Consider the following 6939-nt stretch of genomic DNA (forward strand, 5'->3'; position numbering starts at 1 on the left):
TCCCGTTCGCAGCTCCTCCGGGCGCCGCCGTCGCCGCCGCGAGGCCCGACCTCCCCGCGTCGGCCCGCCTCTGCGCCATGGCCGCCTGGCCCGTCCGCGCCGGCCAGCGCCCGCCGCCGCCCCGCGCTTCCTCCGCCCGATCCCGGCCGGAGCCCGCAGCTCCTCCGGCGCCCGCCGACGACCTCCTCCCCGAGCTCCGGCGAGCTCCTCCCGGCCGGATCCGCCCTCCCTCACCCTCTCCGACGAGCTCTCCGGCGAGCTCGCGCCCCTGCCTCGATCTGCGTGCCCGGTCAACCCTAGATCCGCATGGTAAAATCCACTAAGTCCCAGGATTACAATATTTTCATGCCATGTTCATCATGTCGTATCTCTGCATCCGTAGCTCCGTTTCGTGCGTGTAATATGTCAAATTGTTCGACTCGACGAGTACATCATTTCATTCCATTGCATCATATTCATTTGAGCTCATCTTGATGCCTGAATCATCATTGTAAGAGTGCTTCATAATGTTTTCTGCTGTCTGTTATTAGAACGAGCTCTTTTGTCATTTTTTCCATGATTGATGTGTGCATCCTATGAGGTTGATGTCTACAGGTGTTTTGATCAATGCCATGTCTTCTTTACAGTGGTGTATGCCATGCATTTTTGTGATCAATGTGGTGACTAGCACAAGCATGCAAACTAGGCATCGTGATGTTACTGGTTTGTCCCCGTTCTGCTGTTATTTTGATGCCGTGTAAACTTGGTGCTACAGAGAGATCCATGCATATTTTGAGATACTTCAGTAAGGATGTTTTGAACATATGGTTGTTTTATATCCATTCATGCACTTGGTTGCAATTATGGAGTTGTCTAGCATGTCATTTTCGTGCTCTACCTTTGCTTCAAAATGTTTCCTGGCAGATTGTTTACATGTTATTCAATTTAGCCAAGGGTGTTGTAGTTGATCCTTGCATGCTATGGACTTGTTCTTGCCTTGGTTTGTTACATAAACATGTCTTCTTGATGATGCTATGCTTATCTGTTCATGCAATGACTTGTGGTGAGTGAATCGATCTTGTTAAGTAGTGTACTCGCTGTTGCTGTTTTGCTAGGCTGAATCTGTTATTTCGTGATGCGATGTAAACCTGCTTCTACAAATCATTCTATGCATAATCTGGAGATGTTCTATAAACAATTTTTGATCTACATGTCATCCTCTATCCATCCATGCCCCTGGTTGCATTTATAGGTTGCTGTAGCTTGTTGTAATCTTGCTCTAAATTTGCTTCATAATGTTGCTGCCAGCCTGCTAACATTAAGTTCCGTTGTTATCGTGATTGTTGCTAGTGTTCCATGCACCCTATGGCCTTGCTATTGCCATGCTTAGCATCACAAACATGTCTTATTACTGTTGGTTGCCTTTCCATGCCATGTATTGCTCTGTAGTGAGTTGCACAAGCTCATTTACATGCCTTCATAATTATGTTCCTGCCATGTATGAATCTGTATAATAACTTGCTATGTTTACATGGGTGCCATCATATTTTCTGATCTTTTTTGGCTTATGGTCATTAAGGGACTTTTGATCTATGCTATTAGTAGATTCATGCCATGCCTTTGTCTGCCATGATAAGTTCCTGTAACATATTGTTTGATAGCTCTAAACATTGCATCATGATGTTATTTTTTGCAAAGTCTGAAATTGTTGTTACTTGCAATCTTACCATGTGTGTTTGAGCATGTTCTAGTGATTTCTGGAGATAGCTCAGTATTCATGTTTTGTAATGCTTTACCTGTACATCATGTCCATGCCTTTTGTTCTCATGTTTAGGTGCCGTAGCATATAGTTTTGATGCTTGCAATATGCCTAGTTGCTGTTTTGGACAGATTATTGCTATAACTTGTATAGTGTGCATGTGTTGAACCGTTGCTCCGTTTTGAGTGTGCTCTATATGAAACTTGCTTGATTTTGCATGTAGCTTCATATTATCATGTTGCATCCTTGTTTTGAGGTGTTTGCTTGATGTTTGGGTGCATTTTGCATTAATGCCATGTTTAACTTGTTTTGCTCATATCTTCTAGGCCGTAGCTCCAAATCTAATGAACTTTATATGTAACTTGACTAGAATTTCGTGTAGATCATCTTCGTGCATCTTAACTTGCTGTTTAACAACTTGAACATAAGGTATATTCAGATCTGGACCAATTTCGAAATATGCATATGAGGACTTACCGGAATTGTTATATGTTGTTCCCGGCCTCATTTAAACTTGTCTTGATGTGTTGCTCTTGTTTGCATCATCTCTTGCCATGAGTAGCTTCATGTAGCTTCGTCATGCATCAGACTTGGTTGTGCATCATGTCTTGTTCATGTGTGGTGTGTTTACTATGTTGTGTGTTTCTTCTCGATAGTTTCCTATTTCGTTGCGATCGTGAGGATTTGTTCGTCTATGCTTGGTTCGTCTTCCTGGCTTCATCCGTTCGTCTTCTTCATGGACTCGTTCTTCTTCCTTGCGGGATTTCAGGCAAGATGACCGCTACCCTGGATCTCACTACTATCATTGCTATGCTAGTTTCTTCGTTCTATCGCTTTGCTGCGCTACCTATCACCTGTTTATCAAGCCTCCCATATTGCCATGAACCTCTAACCTTTGACACATTTCCTATGCAAACCGTTGTTTGGCTATGTTACCGCTTTTGCTCAGCCCCTCCTATAGCGTTGCTAGTTGCAGGTGAACCTGAAGATTGCTCCATGGTGGACAGGATTTTGGTTGGGATATCACAATATCTCTTATATTATTAATGCATCTATATACTTGGTAAAGGGTGGAAGGCTCGGCCTTTTGCCTGGTGTTTTGTTCCACTCTTGCCGCCCTAGTTTCCGTCATACCGGTGTTATGTTCTCGGATTTTGCGTTCCTTACGCGGTCGGGTGATTTATGGGACCCCCTTGACAATTCGCTTTGAATAAAACTCCTCCAGCAAGGCCCAACATTGGTTTTACCATTTGCCTCACCACCACCTACTTTTCCCTTGGGAGTCATTCTCTCGAGGGTCATCTTTATTATAGCCCCCCCCGGGCTAGTGCTTGTCTAAGTGTTGGTCCGAACCAGAGCCACTTGCAGCGCCACCTCGGGGAAACTTGAGGGTTGGTTTTTAGTTGTACGTAGTGTTCATCCGGTGTTGCTCTGAGAACAAGATATGTGCAGCTCCTATCGGGATTGTCGGCGCATGGGGCGGTCTTGCTGGTCTTGTTTTACCATTATCGAAATGTCTTGTAAACCGGGATTCCGAGTCTGATCGGGTCTTCCTGGGAGAAGGTAAATTCCTTCGTTGATCACGAGAGCTTGTCATGGGCTAAGTTGGGACACCCCTGCAGGGTATAATCTTTCGAAAGCCATGCCTGCGGTTATTGGCAGATGGGAATTTGTTAATGTCCGGTTGTAGATAACTTGACACCAGATCCGAATTAAAACGCATCAACCGTGTGTGTAGCCGTGATGGTCTCTTTTCGGTGGAGTCCGGGAAGTGAACATGGTTTCTGTGTTATGCTTGACGTAAGTAGGAGTTCAGGATCACTTCTTGATCATTGCTAGCTTCACGATCGTTCCTTTGCTTCTCTTCTCGCTCTTATTTGTGTATGTTAGCCACCATATATGCTTAGTCGCTGCTGCAGCCTCACCACTTTACCCCTTCCTTTCCCTTTAAGCTTTGCTAGTCTTGATACCCATGGTAATGGGATTGCTGAGTCCTTGTGGCTCACAGATTACTACAACAACAGTTGCAGGTACAGGTTATGCGATGATCATGACGCGAGAGTTATGTTTGCTTGAGTTGGAGTTATTCTTCTGCTTCTTCTTCGATCAGGGGATAGGTTCCAGGTCGGCAGCCTGGGCTAGCAGGGTGGATGTCGTTTGAGTTTCTGTTTGTGTTTCATCCGTAGTCGGATGATGCTTTTATGTATTGTGATGTTGTATTCAAGTGGCATTGTATGCCTTATGTATGTATCCCCATCTATTATGTAATGTTGATGTAATGATATCCATCTTGCAAAAGCATTTCAATATGCGGGTCTATCCTTGGTGGGACCTTCGAGTTACTTTTGGATAGGGTCGCATATTGGGCGTGAGAAGTTGGTATCAGAGCCTCGACCGACCCTACGAGCCCCCTTGATTGATCGTGTAGTTTGGCCGTTGTTGAGTCTAGAAGAAAACTGTTTTTCAGAGTCTAGTTATATCGGAGAGTAGGAATTCTTTTTACTCCTCAGCCTCTTCGTTGCTCTGGTCAGGAATCTTGACATAGGTGTTTTGAATTACTTCTCTTCCCCTTCAAATTTTTCTTTAGGATCACGCAGTTGGTTCTCCGGTAGTTGTTCCTTAGCTCTTTTTATCCGGTGCATTTCTCGTCAAGTCAACTCGAGCCTCTTCATCTTTGAGTTCAATCCTCAGTTGTTTTATTTTCCCATCCGCCCACCCCTTTTCATCTTGGAACCGGAGTCCGTAATCGAGTATCCTTCCTACTCGTGCGAAGTTTTTGCTCTCTCTCCTCAATGTTTTCAACCGGTGTTTTCTCTTCAAGATATTTGTCGATTTCCCCTTCCAAGTTGCTTTTGTTTTCCTGCCCTCTCACCCTTTTTCTTCCCGGAGCCTGAGTCTGTCTCTACCATCTATCTCATTTGTGCGGAGCCTCTTCAGTCTTTCGTCAATCATTTCAACCGGTAAATTCTCGTCTCGTTCGTCATTCTTCATCCCTTTCTTTTTCCGGTGCACTCAATTCAAGTTTATTCGGGTTGATCACATTCTTTTGCTTGGATCAAGTGTTTTCCCTGCTCGTTCGTCTCTCGCCAGTTTATCCTTCCGGAGTGTTCAAGACATCTCAAGAGATTCGTCTGTGTTCTAATTAATTCGATGTTGTCACCTCATTCAAATATTTCAATTGTTCCGGTGCATCATCTATCTTTTCAACAATCCTTTCCAACGGTGTTATCTCTTCAGTGGGCCCTAACCCACAGGTCTTTTCCCAGGATCTTACCTGACTCTTCTAATTTCCCCGGAGTTATTCTCAATTCTTTTCAGAGTCTGACGTAAGCATGAATTTCATCAGTCACATGTCTTCTCCAAGATCGATTTCAAATCATTTTCATTGTTGGCTAAACCTGTTTGGTTTTCACTCTCCTGGAGTATCTTAGTATTTTGGTGGTGTTTCTCGTCGTCATTTGAAGACCGAAGAAGAGTTTTCCTTTAAAATCTTGCCAGTTCTCTCGAAGTTTCGCGGTTCTAGCCTCATGTTATCCTGTCGAATTATTCCATTTGTCAGATATCCTTTTCTTATCCATCCGGAGTATGTCAGAAGTTGTTTTCCCAATTCTTTTACCGGAGGCCATCATTCCAGTTATCGTTCTCTATTTATCCCGGTGCTTCGTTCAAGTGTTCTTTAATCAGATCATGATCTATTTGTTCTTTTGCATCTAAATCCCCCTCAAACATATTGTTTCTTCCCGGTGATTCAGTCTCTTTCATCAGTTATTTTGAATTCTAACGGTGGTTTGTTCAAGATTATTTTCCTTCATTATCATGTACCCATTCGTTCTTTCCAATCCTACCGGTGGTTCACGAAGAACTTCTCAAGTTTGTGATATGTCACTTCTCAATCCTTTTCAAGAAGAATAAGTAGTAGGCGAAATCCTTTGCTTGTCATCAATTTAATTTGATGAAGGATAAGCATACAATGAATCTTATTCTTATTTCTTCCAAGCGAGTAACCCCTTCCTTCGGAGTTTGTTCGTAATGAATAAATTCTAGTTCCAAGTGTTTTCATCTTTTCTTCTCCGGAGTTCAAATTTCCTCGGTTATTTTGTCGGAACCTCCATCTAAATCATCGCAAGCTTTAATCTTATTCTTCAATCCTTCATTTTATATCATCATCCTTCTTTCTTACCGGAGTTCTTCATTGTGGATCGTCATGATTTAATTCATTCTTCAAGAGTTCATCGAGTGTCATCCCATCTTGTGAAGTTCATGTTCTTTTCCTTCCATTTTCAGTCGGAGTGCTGCCTAAATCCTTTCAGTCTTATTCGTTTCTAATATGTTCTAACCGGAGTGGTTTCATAGTCTATCTGATTCCGTGAGCTTTCGATTCTCGTCATTCTCGTCGTTCCCCTCTTCTTCTCGTGTGCGCTCGATTCCTTGCTTCTTCTCTTGAGTTCTTGTTTCACCTCATCCCTTTTTCCCTTCCGTCTCGGCCCTAAGATCTCGGGACGAGATCTCTTGTTAGTGGAGGAGTGTTGTAACGCCCCGGATCCGATGCGCCAGGTGTCTGCTAGTTATTCGCCATCTTTGCCATGTCATTTGCGTGCGTGTTGCATTTTATCATGTCATCCTGTGCATTTCATTTTGCATTCGTGTTTGTCTCATGCATCCGAGCCTTTTCCCCGTTGTCCGTTTTGTAATCCGGCGCTTCTATGTCATCCGGCGTCCCCTTCTAGCCTCTCGTCGTGTGCGGGTATTAAACTTTCTCGGAATGGCCCGACTCTTGCCAAGCGGCCTTGGTATACCACCGGTAGACCGCCTGTCAAGTTTCGTGCCATTTGGAGGTCGTTTGGTACCCCAACGGTTAACCGGGTAACCGTAAAAGCCTCCTTATCTTTGCAGCCCAACACCCCTTTAAAGTGGCCCAAAACCCATCTAACTCTCCTCCATGCTCTCGGTCGTTCGATCACGATCGCGTGGCCGAAAACCGCTCCTCATTTGGACTCTCCTAGCTCCCTACACCTATAAAAACGTCTTCCCCTCTACATTTTCGGATCATTTCCCCCCGAAACCCTAGATTTTCCCTCTCCGCCGCCGGACGCGTCCAGCCGCAGCCGGACACGTCCGCCCCACGCCCCCGCGCCAATCCGGTCATGCCACGTGGCGCCCCATAGCCCGCGCCGCCGCCGGCCCGCTCGGGCCCGCCTCCA

This window comes from Triticum dicoccoides, chromosome 4B (assembly GCF_002162155.2).
Source record: "Triticum dicoccoides isolate Atlit2015 ecotype Zavitan chromosome 4B, WEW_v2.0, whole genome shotgun sequence".
Taxonomy (NCBI): domain Eukaryota; kingdom Viridiplantae; phylum Streptophyta; class Magnoliopsida; order Poales; family Poaceae; genus Triticum; species Triticum dicoccoides.